The sequence below is a fragment of the Anas acuta genome, chromosome 12, assembly GCF_963932015.1.
Source record: "Anas acuta chromosome 12, bAnaAcu1.1, whole genome shotgun sequence".
Classification (NCBI taxonomy): Eukaryota; Metazoa; Chordata; class Aves; order Anseriformes; family Anatidae; genus Anas; species Anas acuta.
In genome coordinates, this window is record NC_088990.1 from 14,830,423 (window position 1) to 14,849,334 (window position 18,912).

Genomic DNA, 18,912 nt, shown 5'->3' on the forward strand with positions numbered 1-18,912 from the left:
ACACAGGTTGGAGCAGTTTTCACCATTCAGAAGGTTCCCTGGGAGAATTACATGTTCATGTGTATGTACGTGCACCGTTAAAACAAGTGGCACACTAACAGATGGAAAAAAGACATATCAGCTTGAAAAGCAGCCTGAGCAAGTTGCTCAGAAAGCAACCCTAACTCACAGTCCACCTCTAAAACCTGGCTGTTGATTCTGGTGCAGTACGGTGAGCCACAGTTCCTGCTCCCTCCTCTGTCTGGAGAATGTGTTAGGGCAGGGACATTAAATGCAGCCCTTAGGACTCTCACTCTCTCCCAGTCGCCACTCCTCTTAAAAAGATTAAGAGAGAAAGTGACACCAGTGAATACAAGTACTGGAAAATGTTTTCCAGAAAAAAGCTTTCCTCTCCTCTTTGCTTTTTTATTGAAGCCAAAGGTGAGGTTTGCAAGCCGCTCACATTAAATAAAATATCCCGATTTGGAAGGGACCCACAAGTATCATCTTAAAACTTGAGCTGTCTTGTCCATTAGAAGGTAACGTGGATGTTGACCTTTTCCTGGATTTTTCAACTTTTCCATGAACAAGATACAGTCTAGCTTTGGGTATGAATGCCTTTGGTTGAAGGGAAATATTCATTAAAAATATAAATGGATTCAACAATCATCTTTAAAAAAAAAAAAAGAGAGTAGAAACATGGAAAGATGTCTCCTCTCCTCTGCTAACATATACAATCAACCGATCTGTACACTAACATTATAGCTAATAGAGTTGCAAAGACACATGGCAACACCTTCTCCAAGATCCACCTAGCCACCTTCTTTTAAGGTTAAAGAAGTGAAACATCACCATGTCTAATGAAATGATTCATTGTTTCCTGGTAATAAATACTAGACCAAGGACTTAATAGTCATAAATTAGCACTTAGGTTGAAAGTTTCCTGACATACATACAAATCCTTTATTATCAGCACTGACAGTAGTCAGTGGGGCCTTGTGTATGATGACGTATTATTATGCTTCATAATTCTGAATCTTTATATCATGTCAGAAAACAAAATTTTCCTTTAAGGTGAAGGGTTACAAAGTAATGGCATGAAAATAGACACAGTTAGTTCCAACAGATAAGTTTTAAAAGTGTAATTAACCCTTTCATATGGATCATTCAAAAATGGATTTTTAAAAGGGCACACTATGAGGAAGCATTTAAATTCAGTGCAGTGCCTGATCTCCTTCTATGAATGGAGAAAAGGGGACAGAGAAAAGCCAAATGGTGAAGCTAGACTATGAAACTTTAATGGGAAAGGTAAATATCTATAATGAAAGATATTCTGCTATACATGGTGTGATTTTGCAGTTTGTACTACTTCTTTTGTTAGGTTAGTATAGAATTAGCAAAACACAGCTTTTGGGCAGGATCTCACCAGTAAGATACAGAACAGAGTAAGTCAGAACTTGGAAACAGCTTCACCAGTATGATCTCATCACATACTTGATAAGTTTAAAAACAAGGTAATGACCCATCATTTCATATTTACACCAAAAAGCCCCTTCTAAATGCATTACATTGTTTCCTAGCTTGATAATATTTTCACTTTGTGATTGTGCATTGGAGAACCACCATAAAAGCATGTGTCCAAAGGAACCTGCAGAGGCAGTCTAGTTTAGACCCTTTTACTGAAAAATGGTGCATCCCTATGGTGTCCCAGGCAGGTGCTTATTTTATCTGTTCTTACAAAGCTCTATTGAAATTAAGTCCACAACATCCACAAGGAACCACTCATTTAGTTGTTTGTTTGTTTTATTAGTTTTTATATTTTACCACCACCTCACCTTGCAAATTTTCAACCTAGGTCTTCCATGCTGCAAAAGAACCTTTTTTTCCCCCTGCTTTACACACACAGACATGGTAAATTAATCCCTGTAGTCTTTACTACAATTTTACAAGTTATGAACCTGTTACGATGTCCTCCCAATGCCTTCTTGTTTTTTTTTTTTCCCTCTAGGTTCAGATACTACTCCTTAAAGAAGGAAGGACCTAAATATGCAATAGTCTAATCTCCCTTGAACTCAATGCTCCTGTTTTCAGAGGTGCCAAAATATACTTTGTTCAGAAAATAGCTTATTAAAAGAGCCCATGAGTTATCAGCTTCCTTCAGCACTGTGTTCTCAAAAATCCGAAGTGGGTATTCATGTGTCTACTTCAGATTAGCCTCAAGATGAACCTTCCCACCTGGCTTTCAGCAGTAACTGGGACAGGCAGTTTCCATCTCCTGGGTAACAGCCAAAATAAGAGAGCTGTTTTTCCTCAAAAGAAAAATGAACGTGGTTAAGAAAAAGGCTGACACCACAGAGAAAAACAATGGAAAAAATCCTTCCATGTTCCCTTCAGCTTCTATACACTGACTCACACCACATTCAAATATTTTTCTGTGCAACTACCAGACACTTTGTTTCTCCTCCCCAATATCACTTACTCTCTGGAGCAGGTGATGAAAAATCAAAGGATTCCTGGAAATCAAAAGGATTTTGGAAGCAATGTTTCACCTCGTACTAAATCTAATGCCCCGTAAGCACTGCAGTAGGCAATTTCTAAATTAGACTGTAACTGATCCGTGCTTGCAAGGCTGGAGATTGAAATAAGTTACAGTCCAGACAGCAAGGGAAAGAAAGCAGCAGCTCAAAGGACTTAAAACAAGAGAATCATCACTGAGAACCCAGTACTGACAGGTATGTACCGATGTTCTGCGAAATCCCAACAAAACAAGAGTATAACCAGTGGTTAAATAATGATGAGCAAGTGCCTATGCACCCACAAAGACACCTTGGATAGATCATAACAATCAGAGAAAATATTTCCAACATATTAGAAAAGACAATGAAATACGGAAAAGTATGAGCTAAGAATGAGACAATATTAAGTTTCTTTGGAGTGAAGTAACATCATGCTGTGGGGATGCCTGCCATTCCGGCCACAGTCCAGCACTGGTGTAACCACTACAATAGCCAGCTACCTTCCAGCTGCAGACATTAACAGCCTCCCTCATAGCTGCCAACAATTGTCTGCACAATTATGTTCACTCAGTTCTGACACTTTTTTTTCCCTGTGTTGGCCATCATGTTTTGAAGAGAATCTTCTCCTTAGTTTTGACAGAACTGGGTTATGGAGTGATTATATAAATGACATGCCAAATCATCCAAGACAGTAGTGATCTTCAGGAGAGGAAGAGGAACACCATGTGGTGAAGGGCTGATCACTGTCCCATTTGGGTCACCAAGAGACCAGCATGTCGCCATAGCTTGCAGTCACTAACCTGGGAGGATAAAACTTGCAGCAGACACTGTACTTCCGTTTGCAAAGCCTTACTTCAACTTTCAGCAGATACTATTTTATCCTTCCTCAAAGCCCCCTGCATAGACATGCATTCACACAACAACAGCTAGAACTAGGATGCTGGTACTGTTAAGCTGCAAGAGGTCTGGGTTTAGATGCAGATACATGCTCAGTTAACAAGTAATCTTTTTTTTTTCCCCATTAGAAGATTTTCTCTGAAATTCCCTAGGGAAAAATATATTTGTATTATATATATATACACACATATGCATGAGTGCACATAATAAACATCCCTTCATGTCAAATTTTTTTTCAGTGAAAGTTTGATCAAATACATTATCTATACTGAAAAAAATATAAGTATCTGCAGATCTGAACATTTCTATTTTCCCTGAAATAAGTTTGTAAAATGCTTTTCTATTGATTTACTTGTTTGGTACAAAATAAACCAGAAAAGTACAAGGTTAACAATGGACAAGTCATAAGATAGTAAGTCAAGCAAATACTTGTTAACATTCCTTGAGAAATGTCTCCAAAGTGACAACAAGAAAGCTGAGTGTCAAAGCATACTCACCTTTTACTTCCACTGGCAATTCATTTAAAATTGCTTGCCCTCCTGGTGTCACATGGCCAATACAGAAATTTCACAGCACATTCCCTGAGAAGCTAAATGGTAACAGAGTCCAGCTCTGCTAGACTGGGAAGGGGGCACTGACATGAAAACTACCTCATCAGCTGCTGTGCAAAGAGATAGAGGGGGAAGCATAATTATCTCAAGAAGCATTTTACAAGGACTCTCAAGAGATGTATAACCCAAGATAAAAGGCTGTGCTTCTGAATATTAACAAGAACAGGAGTTTGCATCCTGTAATTCAAGCAAGAATTAACTATCATCAAGCTAAAAGCATATAACAAAACAGCAGAAGCATAGTTTATGAGAGGCACAGGGGTGATTATTTAGCTAACACCGATCTCCTTGAGCATTCACATACTTACCTGGCTTAATTTCTACCATTCCTACTCCAATTCTTGGGGTGTCTGACTGCTGATGAGGCAAGGACATGGTCTATATATTTTGAGCTACATTGCTAAGCAAACAGAGAACGCAGACTTTGTTTTTTTAAAACTATCTCAGCTTAATGCTATGATGAAATGAACATGACTTTGCTTCCATTTCACATCCTTGCCAATAGAATGCTTGAAGTAAAACAAGCCAAAACATCTGCATTTTTAAACCAGGCAAACATGGAACAGATAACACTGATTACGGACATAGTCCATATTTGACATGTCAAAGTTGCCACCACCAGTTCTATTGGTGAAAATCAATGCTCTGCTATGATTTAGCAGAGGTCTGTCTCCCCAGAGATGTTCCTTAACTTGTTCATTTAGGCTTGAGAAAATACAAATCTAGATTATGGGAGTATCAAAGTCTAAAAGCCTACATGTATACATGATGGCATAAGGCAAAGCTGTGTATTTTCATACTAGACTAACTTAGTAAGACAACCCAGTGGGTCAGAAGTTCTCTATTCATCTCAGTACGCACCACCCTACTGCTGGCACACGGCACCGGCAATACAGCACACACTGTATTTTCTACTGGTCACAACAGTTGAACATCTAATTTTCCTGCAACATACCAAGCACTTCTTCAGTGGACTGCTGCCTGCTAAAACCTTCCTAAGCAAAAGGTAATCAAAAACACAAACTCAGTTGTCCTTCTAGTTACATTTCTTATTTCCCAAATTATGAATGCAAACTGAAGTGTCATCTTTCACAATCAGTAACGATGGCACTACATGGCAGGCAAGCAACTGCGTAGGCATTAAGATCAACAAAACATGTTTTACTATAAACTCACAGTGGCACCAGTTAAACCAGTCAGTCGCTGTTGCCACCTTATGTGCTTATCCTGTAAAAGGCCACACTTCCCAAAGAAGTCCACCCTCTCTATAGTGCTCCATTGCTGTCTGTTTGTACCTCATTTGTACCAGGCTGCTCTCAAAAGTGCTTAAGGGGTGCTATTTATATTTTTTCTTAGAACACTAGGCTGATTCTCCACCAGCTCAATGTAGAGCAAGTGACTAAGCTGTGGGTTGCATGCCTGAAACATGGTCATATGGCACAGCAAGGCCTCCATCAAACTCCTTGACGGACAAGACACGGAAGATGCCATCACTGACCGGTTGCTTTGCCATTCTCCTGAGAACACTGCAGAGAGGTGCTTCAGGAAGAATTATCACTGATGTCCAAATATCACACATGTGAATGCTGAGCTAGAAGTTGTATTTCATCAACAAATTTAGAAGGGAGCAGTATGCACTCTTCTGGCAGCCAGAAACAGAACAACAACAAAACAAAAGCAAAAATAAAACCCTCTGTTTTGATTAAATTAAGCTTAAAGATGAAGGCAACAGCAGTAAACCAACTGCCCATTTCAAGTATTAACTTCTGGTCTCTGAGTACAAAGGTATCAGCATAGGGGTGTCCATGCTGTCTGGGGTAGCTAGTCAGAACTGTTTAAGCGTGAACAAGCAAACAAGAACTATAAGCCTTCCATCACTTATAATACAAGAAACTTAACACTATTCCCAAGAACATTCTTTATCCTGTGTGTAAAATCTGCATTGACAGTTAAATGCAAGACCTTAAATATACCATACCCTAAGAAAAGCCTTACTCAGCCACAAGGCCTATATACATATACCACACATTCTGATAAATTAAAAAAAAAAAAAAAAAGCTTACATTTACATGCTATGAATTTTTGCTGATTTTTTTTTTTTTTTTTAAAGATCTCATCTGTAGTGTCCAAAACCAAGTCTTAAAAATAAGCCATTTGAAAACCAGTAAAATGAAGGTGAACTAGGACCACCTTTGGAATCATTAGTGGAATCATTAGTAAGCATCAATCATGCCATTTATGGTTCACACAGTCATACGGGAACATCATCTATTTTGTTCCATATCCAGCAAGCAAGCATCTTCAAGCAAAATTATGTAAGAAACAAAAATACTTGACTCTAAGATTTGTTTATAGGACAGTCAGTTTATTAGCAATTCAACTAGTTTGCTTTTCAAGTCAAAAGGCGTATTTGCTAACTCACATGAATGTACCTTCAAGATGAAATATGAATTACGATGATATGGGAATATCACTGTTCTGAACAGAACCAAGGTGGCTTTTGGATAACAGAATCAGAGAGCTTGACTGAAACTGGTTACAATGTGGAAATCATTAGCCTCAGGAGTAAAAGCCTCTGACACAGCAGTCAACAACACAACTCTGAAGAGGCCTTCCAGGCTCTTGCTCCTATTTGGCAAGAACACCACAGAACAAAGTTGAAAACAGGGAATATGAGTTTCTCTTGAAGCCAGAAGAGGTGAAGCAACATCCTATTGCTAGGTTCCTCTCTAAATCAAGCGCTTCCATTGTACAGTTAAGCTCTTTTAAGAGGGTCCCTTGGGAGGATAGCAATAAACATCTTCACAGGTGTCAAGAGCAAAATTTACACAATATCTGAGATACAGATCTATTTTATGTATTTAAGAAAAACATAACTGCTTGAAAGGTTGATCTATATCCATCAAAAGAGCAGAAAGTTGCTTACAGTCAGATAGACAGTTAAACAGTTTTGAATATATTTCTAGTAATTTAAGAGCATGCATATATAAATAGCATAGAGAGAATAAATGAAGATAAAAATATTTTTTCTGTGGAAGAGTTAAGCCAATACGAGACTGATTTTTCCAAAACAGCAGATTATTTTAAGCATTACTTCCAGATTCTAAGTCACACTGGCAATGGTAATAGGTCAAACTACCAACTGGGCTGTTTAATCCAGGCTTGCAGACTTCTGTGTATTCACTCTGTTTTCAACCAGTGAAATGCTATCATATTTTGAAGGACTTTTTTTTTTTTTTTTTTTTTTTTTTTAATACTTTTATGCCCAGGTTTACAACCTTTAAGAGCATATTTCCTTTAAAGCATTGCTTCATTAATTCAAAGCAGCCACCCAAAGTTCCGGCTATGTCTGCCACTTCTTGGCAACGACCCCAATGTAAGATGTGATAAACCACTTGACAGAGCTGTTAATTCAGTCATTAAGTGACACAGCTAGGATATGACCTACTGGGTTCATCTACTGTGGTCTAAGTATTACTCAGCATTTCCTTATTCTTTTTCCAGTGGCATGAAAACACAGTGTAGAATATGTTACCTATTTTACACCACAATATTCTGCCTATTCAAATGGAAAAAAAGGAATCCTTTTCTTTAGACAGTGTATTGGCATTACACTGCTAATATCACCAAGTGGGTCTTCAGAATACTCTTTTCTTTTGCCTTACAATATATAGTAGAAAATTCAATGCTTAGCCTATCACTACTTTAATCTACTTTCTTAATTCACTTATGTTTCTATCTCTTAAATACTCTGGTCTTGATCCCACCTACTGTAATAATACCCCAACAATTTTTTCTCATGACCAATCACAATTTGGAATCATTATGAGATTATCATCATTTCTGTATAAATTATCCTTCTTTATCAATGTTCACGTCATGGAGATAATGTTTACAGAAAAAAAAAAAAGATTATTAAATAGATGAATAAATAAATAAATAAAATGGTGAGGACAGCAATAATAATCCAACAGAAATCCCTCGCTACAAAGGTAGTCCCACAGAACTGTGATACTTCCATTATATCCAAATAAATGATAGATTGAATAGGGAGGAAGAAGAAAGGAAGGAAAACCAGTGTCTTGATACTTAACCATTTAATGCCATCATAGAAGTTTAATGTTCCTTGTAATATATATATATATATATATATATATATATATATATATATATATTTTTAACATCAAGGTTTCTGGTAGACCCAACAGACTCCTGTGTTTTTATTAATAAGCAATATAGATTTAAAAAAAAAACAAACAACTACACTACTTTTTCAACATGAGAACAACAACAAATGACTAACAAGAAGAACTCCAGGTAAGAAATGTAGAGTACCAGAAAGAGTAATAGTAAATGAAAGAGACAAAGTAATAGAGAGCAAGCAGAAGGCTCAGTTGCTAACACCATCCTTGCTTAGCAAGAAAGCTAAGCAAGGATAGTGCCCTTGCACCTATCAAGTCAACATTCCTGAGGTGTTCAGAATTTCTGTATGCCAGCTGGGTTCACACTGGTAGAGTTGGGAGCTCTACTCAGCCATGTGTTACTCTAGCAAGCCTTCATCACAGCCCTCTCACATTTCAGCTCTAACTCATTTGGAAGGATTCAAATACATTCACAGAATTGTTACACATGAAAAGACAATGGATACAAGCTAAAGATGAAAGCTGTTAAGACTGATCAAGATATGACTACTTCACTCTGTGAGGGAAGTAACATGAAAATCTGGGAAAAATAATCCCTCAAAGCCAGTTCTCTCTCTATCTAATGGACTAGCATCATAACAAAACAGCCACAAAATATGAGAGCAGAGAAACTGAGACATGAAAAAGCAACATTCATCAGCAACTGGTTCAAGCAAATACCATTATGTTCATGTATTTTAAACTTTAAGACTATTTCCATTCCCCCACAGTAAATGCTCACAACTACTGGATACGGAGGGGAGGACATTATAGAATGGTGTAATCCCCATGACAATTCCTGAAACTGATTTAAAGCTTGAGAAAAGCCTCAGTCTCTGAAGATACCAGGATAAAAGCGCAAAGCAGCTACTACTATAGAGATAAAAAAGATAAGATCATAAAATGCTGCTGGATTTTTATAGGGCTTAAGAGGATGCACACACATTGCAAGTCAATTAGAAGATAATTAGTCTAGTACATTGCCAACTGTGTGCTAATCTCAGGTCAAACCTGTGCAAACCTTTATGAGCAAATATGTTCATTAAGAGATGCTGGTGATGATCTTAAAAGCTCATAGTCAAATCAGCAGACTCTTCAGTTGGTTGAGCCCCAATTCACATATTTTATTATTTTTCTTGACAGAGCCTATTTCAAAATGCACCTAAAATGCTGGATTAATCTTATGGCTCATAACCATCTGCTCACATGTTAAAATGGGTTACTCACACATATGAGAAAAATATCAGATATGCCCTAAGTATGGAAGAACACGTACTCTGCACCTGCATACCTAAGTACATATGAGCACATGTATATGGAACACACACACTTGCGCATACAACTGAAAAAATATTAGGCTAGTATTTGTGCCAGAAGTATGAATTCATAAGAAAAGATGTGTTGAACTCATGCTACCACTATCATTTTAAGTTCAATATCCAGAAGAGGATTACCAAGTACATTCTCTACAGAAACCATCCCTCCAGAAAACTGTTTCTTAATCCACAATGAAGTACCCTACCAGGACTTCCCTTACCTCAGCTCATGGACAAAAGCATTCATGGAGAAAGCAGTTGAGCAAGGAAGTTCACTATATTTTATATACTAGATTCAACCTCCAAGAAGACTTAAGCCACCACCCTTTGCAATGTACACAAAAATATCAGAGGGCAATAAAAATGTTACTGCATAAAAAAAAAGGTATGAGGTTATTTTCCAAGTCCAAGTGGGAAAAATAATCTGTTATTGTTACCGCTTCTATCGATTATATCCAGCAACAAATGGGAAACGAACCTGAGATCCAATTTACAACTACAAGTATTATTTCCTACCAAAGCATGTATGATTCTAGGTTGGACTTCCACTTGTTTCAGCTGGTCTCAACCTTCAACAACTACCAGTTTGGCCACCTCAGAGACACTTACCAAGTGGACCTGCTTTTCTGAGATCAAAAACATCTTCCTTTAATGTTTTTTTGTTTGTTTGTTTGTTTTTAATTGGGAAGCAAAGGAATACATAAAATGGGGATAGTCAGAATATTTGAACTAAACCTGCAAATCAAGCAGCTAAGCTCCAAATTGGGGACACGCTCTGACTTATTTCCCTGTAGGGTTCCTGCCTGCAAAAATTGTCCATTAAAAAAGAGCCTGCCAAGGCAGGCTGCAGGAAGTAGGACAACAATATTTCACAAATTTCACTTTCACCAATGATTCCAAATATACAGTCTGAAAATACCTTATTCTCTGACACCAACCTTAATAGAAAACAAAAAAACACAACAAAATTACTTGATAGCAAGTTATCAAGCAATCATCCAAAAGCCTTTTGAACATTTGCATCTTTTGACCATGTGTAACCAGCACTAAAATTGTGCCTATCAGCTGGTGCTTGATCTCTGAAAGTCCACAAAACTTTCTTTGAGAATTTTGTCAAGAGAACAGAAGAAAAGCAGATTAAAAACTTGTAACATTCAACACACATCCAGTATTTGAAAATCCCTTTACCAATCCAATGATTGAAAGCTGGGACTTAAAACCAGTTCACCATTAACAATAACACTGTTTACAAAGACTACGGTTATTGCACAATAAAACAAAAAAGAGGGGTGACTAATTTATACACACAACAAAAAATCCACAAAGAAAACTCAGAATGGAGGGAGCAACACTCAAGAATTCCTGCAGCACAAGACCTATTTCTGATCTGCTTGCCCTGTAAGACTAATGGCTGCAACCAAAGTTACATGCTGACCCACTATTTATATTTGAATTAAGTTCACAATTGTTGCATGCATCAAGGTACTGTGTTGCTTTTAAAAAACACTACTCAACTATCACCACAGCAAATACTATTTACCTTGTTCACCATCTGATGCAAACAAGTCTGGCTCTGCTGTTTTACAAACTGATAAAGCTTTTAATGAAATTAAGAAAGATCAAGATATTCTTTGTGGAGAACTGCTAGCCAATTTCCTCAAGTGCAATAGAATACATAGCTTTTTTAAATTCATAAGCTATTGATAAGCAAATCACTCTCTCAAAGCCATATAATGGCAAATTTTCTCTAACATCAAACTTCTCGTCTTAGTATCTTGAACTGTCTGATACAGAAAAAACTCTGAATCATGGCAGACAGGAAATATCAGCTTCCTTGGACACTTTTGTATTAGTAAATTCCAAGGAACCACATGCCCATTAACTCTCAAAAAGTATTATATCGAGTTAGATTTCTGCAAAACAACCACAACATTAAACGTAACCAAGAGAAGTTTAAGAGATCAGCTTCTGTTTTCCTTCCATCCAGCATATGCATGCCAAGAAGAACTTGAAGCACTCCTTACTATTCATACTCCTCTGGCAGTGATTCCACTAGTAGTTACTTTCTCCTATTACTGGGTATTATTTTAGCTCATAATTGTACACAATCACTTCAGTTCAATTTCCAGTCTCCACATGCACTCCCTATTAATCTCCATGTACTGAAAGAGACACAGCCTAGACAAGCTTTAGATTCAGATTTACGTTTTCCATGACTAGTTCAGTATGAAGCTTTTTCAGAAAGATCTTTAGTTAACTTCAGATACTAAAGCAGGTCTTACTGCCATCGGTGAACCAAGATCCCATGTGAAGAGGTCAGTGAATTTAAGCAGTTTGCTCTCCCACCATTTGTTTACATTTTTGCTCACATTTGGAACAGCCAGAAGCTGATATTGTTGACAGACAAAAGGAAAACGATTGCAGACTAAGCAATACATTCATGAAACAGGTCAACATGAATGAACTGAAAACATTTCCTTGCGGACATCTCCTTTCACAGCTAGGCATCAGGGAGTATTCCCAATAGCATCTGTTATGTCTGATATGTAAGGAGTTACCAATCCAGTTCAATCACGTGCACAGCCAGACACAATTAGCTTGACTGATATAAGATGTATGATACTTCTTAAGAATGAATTTCTTAAATCAAAACCTAATTAACATCTTTAGCTATACTATTTGATATCACACTTGATAACAGTGATTTCATACAAGTATCATTAAAGTGAGGAAAATGGTGGCATTACAAAGGAGGACCTAATACAGTGTTAATTCATAGAATTACACTAGTTACAAGGTTCTTTCTGTTAGGCTTGATTATAAGAATTCCCTATACTTAGCTCTACCTATAAAACAATAAGAATTAAAGAGTTGCTAACCATCGAGCCTTAAGACTTGCAACTATGATCAAGTAAGTAACTATTTACTCTTCAACAATTTTACATCGTTTAATCTTGTCCTTAGACATGCTGTTTTAATTATACGCTGTTTCCAAGCTCACTAAAGGTATTTTTCAAAGATTTTGGACAGTAACAGGACAAAACTCCATTAGCAACCTTTTAGTATTACAAGCATCATTTCCAGATGAGAAGTCAGAGCCAGAGACACACTTATAACAGTAATGTGTACAAGGTCAAAATAATTCTGACAAATTAAGAATCTAGACCAGGATTTATCAACATTTTGTCCAAAGCCAGTCTTAACACTTTCTAAATGACATTCACTTATCAAAACATTATGGTATAGAAATAATAAATCTGTTTAGTCTAGTAATGATTTTCCTTTGTTCTCTCTGCCACTTTTCTTACATGTATTAAGATGGAACAAAGTCATCTTTTCAACTATTTGTTCTCATACCAGTGAAAGGCACAGCCCTTTTTTCCTAAGGCTTAGAGAACTCATTTATTTTATGATATTATCCTCCAGTATCTAGGTTTCCTCCCTGGAAACTGTTTAAAAATAGTCAATAGCTGTAATGGTCAAGTTGTCTCCTGGCTGTTAATCGCAGTGTTTACTTGGAGCTTCAATATTCATGCATTGCATTTAATTTTCACCTTGATTTCTCTTTTCACAAACACGGCAAAAGATGTATGTATTTAAATAATATGTATTTAAAAGATGTATGTATTTAAATAATATGGATTATTTAAAAAAACAAAACAAACTATACTAATAAGTACAGGCAGCAGATAAAGGTTTTAAATTTTTGTAATTTCTCATTCTACATCATATTGCATAAAGAAAGGTAAAAGTAAACAGAACCTTACCTCAAGATTAAACTTCATTTCATAGGAAATAAGCCTGTCAGAGAGTATTGCTTGACCATGCAGAATGTTTCCAGTAGCCAGGTCTGTAACACAGGAAACAAACAAGTTACTTTCTTATCCCCAGTCCATTCATTTCTAATTTTGAAGTACTTACTGCCAACACACTGAAAAGGAAGCAACTCAGGAAGTTATGAATTTCCTTTTCTCTTTGAGAGTTGGAATTAGCATTGCAGAAAAAAATAAAATACAATCTTAAGACAATCAAATTCAATCCAGGCTTCCAAATAATTCACACTTAAAAGTTCATAATAAATTAACTCTGAGTTTATAGAGTTAAATACCTTGAAATTGTCTAATGACTGGACAAAAAGCTTATAAACCTAAATAAAACAGCTACGGCGATCTACGACAGACTACTATTTTGCAATAACACTGCTTTTCTATGGTTTAAGGTATCTTTGTCAGCTACCTTAGTGTAGAAAACAGCCCAGCAAAAGACTCTCTGGGCTATTTCCCTGCACAGTGACCTCCATTCACTGCAGAGTTATCACTGCAGAAAAAATAAAAGTAAATTAAAGGTGCTGTTTGTTTTTTTAGAAAAGAAGAAAAAAAATATTTCACAGTTTTAGTTGTTTTGAGGAGATGAGCTTTGTTACTGAGTAGGTTTTAGACATTGCATTCCTTCTGCTTTGAAGGGTTTGCAGATCTGTTCTTTGTTTTTACTTCAAGCAAAAGCCAATTTAGTATGCAAACTTAATACTCATCTCATGCAGATGACCAAATCAGTTGGAACATCAAAATAAATTTCAATTTATCATTTTTTCCCTGCAGTGCTATGCGATGAACAACATCTTCCAAGTATGTCAGTGATTACAGGATTGACTGCTCACTCTTCGAGGCATAGAAATAGATCTGGACAAACAGAAGATGGCCTAAAGTTTGCTGCTATGAATGGCCTGTGTATGTCCCATGTGTGCAGACTATAGTCACAGCTGTTCATCCTCGCTTTTTGATCTCTTGGCGTACTGTCTTACTGCAACTAAAGAGAAAGTTCTGATCCACAACTGATATTCAAATCTGAAGATAATTTACAAATCAATTTAGAAAGACCAAGAAGTTAGAGAACAAAGTTACATGCGTACACACTTACATGATACAAAATGCCTCAATTGCCCCCAGCAACAAAAGAATCCCTATAATTTTTAACCAATAAAAAGCTGGCAAATACATTGCTATAAGAATTAGTTAATAATATTTCTCTTGCCTAGGCTGGTTAGAAAAGTGAAACTTTTTTTTTTGTTGTTGTTTAAAGTGACTTTTAAGCAACCTGCCAACTATGCCAACACAGCTTCTAACTGAAGGTCAACAGATTTATTGCATGTCAGAGTAAATGAAGCCTATATTAACTATTTCAGCATCCAATCAATCATCTGCACTGAAAGTGGCATTACAATAGTTTACAACTTATCAAATCAGACATCTGATCCACACATTCCATTTCTCAATGCAGACCAAGTCTCCAGTAACGTGCAAGAATCTACAATTAAGCTTAATTATAACGCACACCAGCAGTCTACACTACATGGATTTCCTGCTAAGATTGAAGGTTAGGATAAAAGCAAGTTCAGTGCACAGAATGTCTGCATATCTAATGCATGCATATCTAATCCCTTAATGTGGTTATACCAGCGTACAAAGAATTTCTCTAGAATGCAAATATTTGTATTACTGTAACATGTCTGAGTCCTTCTCTGTACAGACCATCAACTTGCTAGCCACCATATTTTCTGGAAACCACTATTTACTTTTCCATATTTGCACATACTTCAAATTTCTAAAATACATTTTAAATACAACTGTAAAGTATTTCCATTACGTTCAACATTTATACCTTTCTTCATCATTAGTTGACAAAGGCATCATAATCCCTTTCAAATGTGAAGTTGTGAGAACATCAACCACTAGACTGGAATCATCTTCCCTACTCAGAGCCTTCATCAATTAAGGCTAATACTTACCAGGCTTGCATCAAAAATCAACGTCTAAAGAACATCACATGACAGTACTCTACCTGATGTAGCAGAGAAATGAGATAACCATCTCAATATTGCTACTTTCTAGTTATGCCTGACAAAGTCCTCCAAACAAATTTTCAAATTTAATACAAGCTGATTCATTCATCATTGTTGTGATAATTGGGAAACTGCTTTGAAATCTGCCCTTTTCAGATGCAATCCTGTAACAGAATTTAGTTCTATTGCAAAGGAAAAATGAACTCTTGTTTTCAAGCCAGAAACCAAACATGATGTTAAAGTTTTCCTGCTCTGACAGAACTCAAAATAGATTTTTCTCTAGTGTATCAGAAGGGTCTATCTACTCATGCAGGTGTTAACCCGAAACCTAGCTACATAAGACTGAGGTGAATAAACCACCCTCTGATGTTTTACATCAACAGAAGGAACAAAACAATGCTTTTGCACATATGGCCAGAGCAGCCTAATGAGTAGAATATCACATTTCATAATTAAAACTACTTTTAAAACACTACATTCAGTCATCTGCATATTTAATATACGAAAAATGAATGTATCATCTGGAGTCTTAAGAAAATGTTCCATTTTTAGGTTAGCTTGAACAAGTATGACTGCGGAAAGAACATTAATTTTTCAAGTGGGTTAGTTATTGCTGAAGTAGCCATACACTTTTCCTTTTCATTAAACTTACCAAGTGGCAGTCAGAGCTAAACAGAGCCTAAAAATGATTAATCGCTGTTTATTTATTCTATTGTCCTCACTTCTTGGAATGTAGCCAGAGATGAAACTGTACTGCCTAAAAGTCCTGTCAGCAAATTAGCTGCCCTGAACCCTGGATTTACTCACTGTGTGAGCCTACTTAGTAGCACTCAACCTACCGTGGGGTGAGGACAATGAGTGCATAAAGCACCTCACTCTGCGAGTTTCCACAAAAAGCAGCAGGGCTGAACATTTCAAATATTTTACTTTTTTTTTTTTTTTTTTTAATACCATAAGTAGTATTTTCCATTGTATACCACTGCCCTTCAATTCCTATTCCCCCCCCACTTAGCTGCAGCTACATATCTGTGAAGCGGTTTTAGTTCAAATGCTAGTGATGTTATTTACAGAAAAAGAAGATTGAGTGAAAAAGAAAAACACTGAACTAGCACGCTTTCTCAAGTCCGCTGCAGAATCCTACACTGTGAATTAGAGGTAAACTACAATTTTGCCCTTCATAGATACTACCCAGGTAGTCTACATTCTCAAAATTCATCACATTACTGTAATTCACTTCAGTAGTATTTGCATTAGAGGCTCACTGAGATTGTAAGGATAAATTCCAGTATCCTGTCATGCCGTTATTTCTGCCCATATATTTCCTTTGGGTTTATATGGGTTTTGCTATGATGTGCGCTTTTTGGTTTTGTTATTGATAGCCAAGCACTGCTGCAGACATGAAAAGGAAATCAAAATACATGGTCTACTAGACAAAGCATGGATTCCAGTGTTTTAGTCCTGTTGGCATTCATCTCCATATTACTGTACCAGTCCTGCTACATGAATCTGATAACAACTTAATATTTTTGAGCTATAAGTGGGGAAATAGTTCCTTCTCCCCACCCCTCTCACAACATTGAGAAGTTTAATCCTCTGATTGGAGGTTTAATGCCTCAAAATTTTGCTCCATGAAAACAAGAACAGCACATAATGACCATTTTAAGCTTGTAGTTCCTTCACCTTCCTTCAAAACTGCTCTCAATAACTGGATTCCTTGGCATCCTGCATATTGATTTGAGCTCCAAACTCTAAAAATACCCATGTGAATATAGCTCCTATCCTCGTCTCAAGTGTTTCCTCTTTTTTTTTTTTTTTTTTTTCTTTTCTAACTTGGTTCTAATCCTTAACCACAACAAACAATTGCATTCTGTAAAGCAACATTCTGAAAACATGCTCACACCACTACATGCACTCCTGGGGCGGGTCTACAACATGCTGAGGTAGGACATGCACAGTTCAATGAGTTTTCAATAACGTTGCAGAGTTTACAAGGGAACAAGAGAGCTATTGCTTTTAGTCAGCACTGTACAACAAAAAGATAGCCTGGACAGCAAAACAGAAACTGTCCTCACTAGGCAAAGATGACCTACTGACCAGTATATATCAGTTCCTATATTCTCATTCATCTACAACACAGAAGAGATTGTACTAGCCCACTCTAAAGCAAACACAATTTAAGTAGGACATATTAATGTAGCAGACTGTTATCTGTAAAATTCAATTCTGTTTTAAAACAAAGTTCCTTTGCGATGTAATGCTTGGATGCTTGGTATCTTTTCCACTTTCACTGACAAGGATCTCCATCCATTTCTAAAAAAAACAAAAACAAAAAACAAAACAAACAAACAAAAAAAAAAACACAAAACAAACAAACAAAAAAAAAACACACACAAATGAACACTAAAGAAGAATCACTCAAAAGTTTGCCTTGTAATGAAAGCTATGACCAGGCTTCTAGGCCTCTATTTCTCATTCTTTTTCACATACCAGCAGATAAGTTAACTTCTGCTGGTAAATGTAGCATTCACACATCACGTCTACTTACAACAAGATTATGAAACAAAGAAAAGAAAAATGATTACAAACCTAAGTTAGTTTGCTACTGTGAGAAAATACCAAGTAGCTGGCATTTCAGTTTTGAGACTAGGGCAGTATCTTAATAGAACTGGGAGGATTTCCTGTCATGTGACACTTGAAAGCTGTAGTAACTTTCAATTTATCTGTTCTGTTAAAGATCTGAACATGTACTGGAAACAGCCACACATCTTAGTAAAACTGAGCTGTCATACAACTTAACTAATCAAACTGACATTACAATGTACCACCAACATTTTGGTGCTGTGGATTCATACATGATTTTTCCCACAATCAAAGCAATTTGGTATTTATGACATTAAATATTCTTGTAACCACTCACATCTCTGTACATTACCACCATAGTTGTGCAAATGATTTCCCGAAGTGATACGCTACCTGTTCCTAGTACCTGGAAGTAATACGGCAACAACTGCCAAAGATCTGGGTTATCCAGTGGGTTATTCTGAGACAAAGAATAAAGGTATGTGCTCACCAGGCCAGGACAGGTACATAGAGTCTACTGCAGAAACACTCTCAGAGAACCACAGTAGTTTAAGTGAATTGAAGAGTACAAACAACAACTAGAGTCCAACAAAGAGCTAATACAAAAACTTAGGCTGGTACTATTTGAAGAAGCTCTCCTTTTAAAAATTTCCTAAGTGGTTTGTGTTCAGTTTTAATCCGGGTTCATTATCAAAAAGCCATTACCAAAAGCCATTAAGATAAAGCTTTAAATATTTTATATAATGTTCCTCTAGGGTACCATAATGACAGTAAGTGTGAAAGGTTGAGCAATCATAGCACAACCATTATAGTATTCTTCTTGGTTAATACAAAGGAGTTATTAAATTATAAGGCTGAACTTTACTTTATGCCTAAAGCCACCTTTCAATTAGTGTTTTTTTTTTTTCAAGTTTTAAGTGTTGAACTACTTGGAGACCAGAAAGAAGTTCTAGCTACAAAAGGTAAACAGAAGAACACTGTGTATAAATCTAG

The 18,912-nt window shown here is 36.6% G+C and overlaps 1 protein-coding gene across 6 annotated transcripts in view; it reads right to left on the reverse strand.

Annotated features, from left to right (window-relative positions):
- TLN2 (talin 2) overlaps positions 1-18,912 on the reverse strand; it is a 172,316-nt gene that overhangs the window by 103,333 nt on the left and 50,071 nt on the right. For all 6 annotated transcript variants that reach the window (XM_068695657.1, XM_068695656.1, XM_068695659.1 and 3 more), the window contains one exon: positions 13,268-13,350. The gene's annotated coding sequence lies outside the window, so the exon portion shown is untranslated. The remainder of the gene's footprint in view (positions 1-13,267; positions 13,351-18,912) is intronic.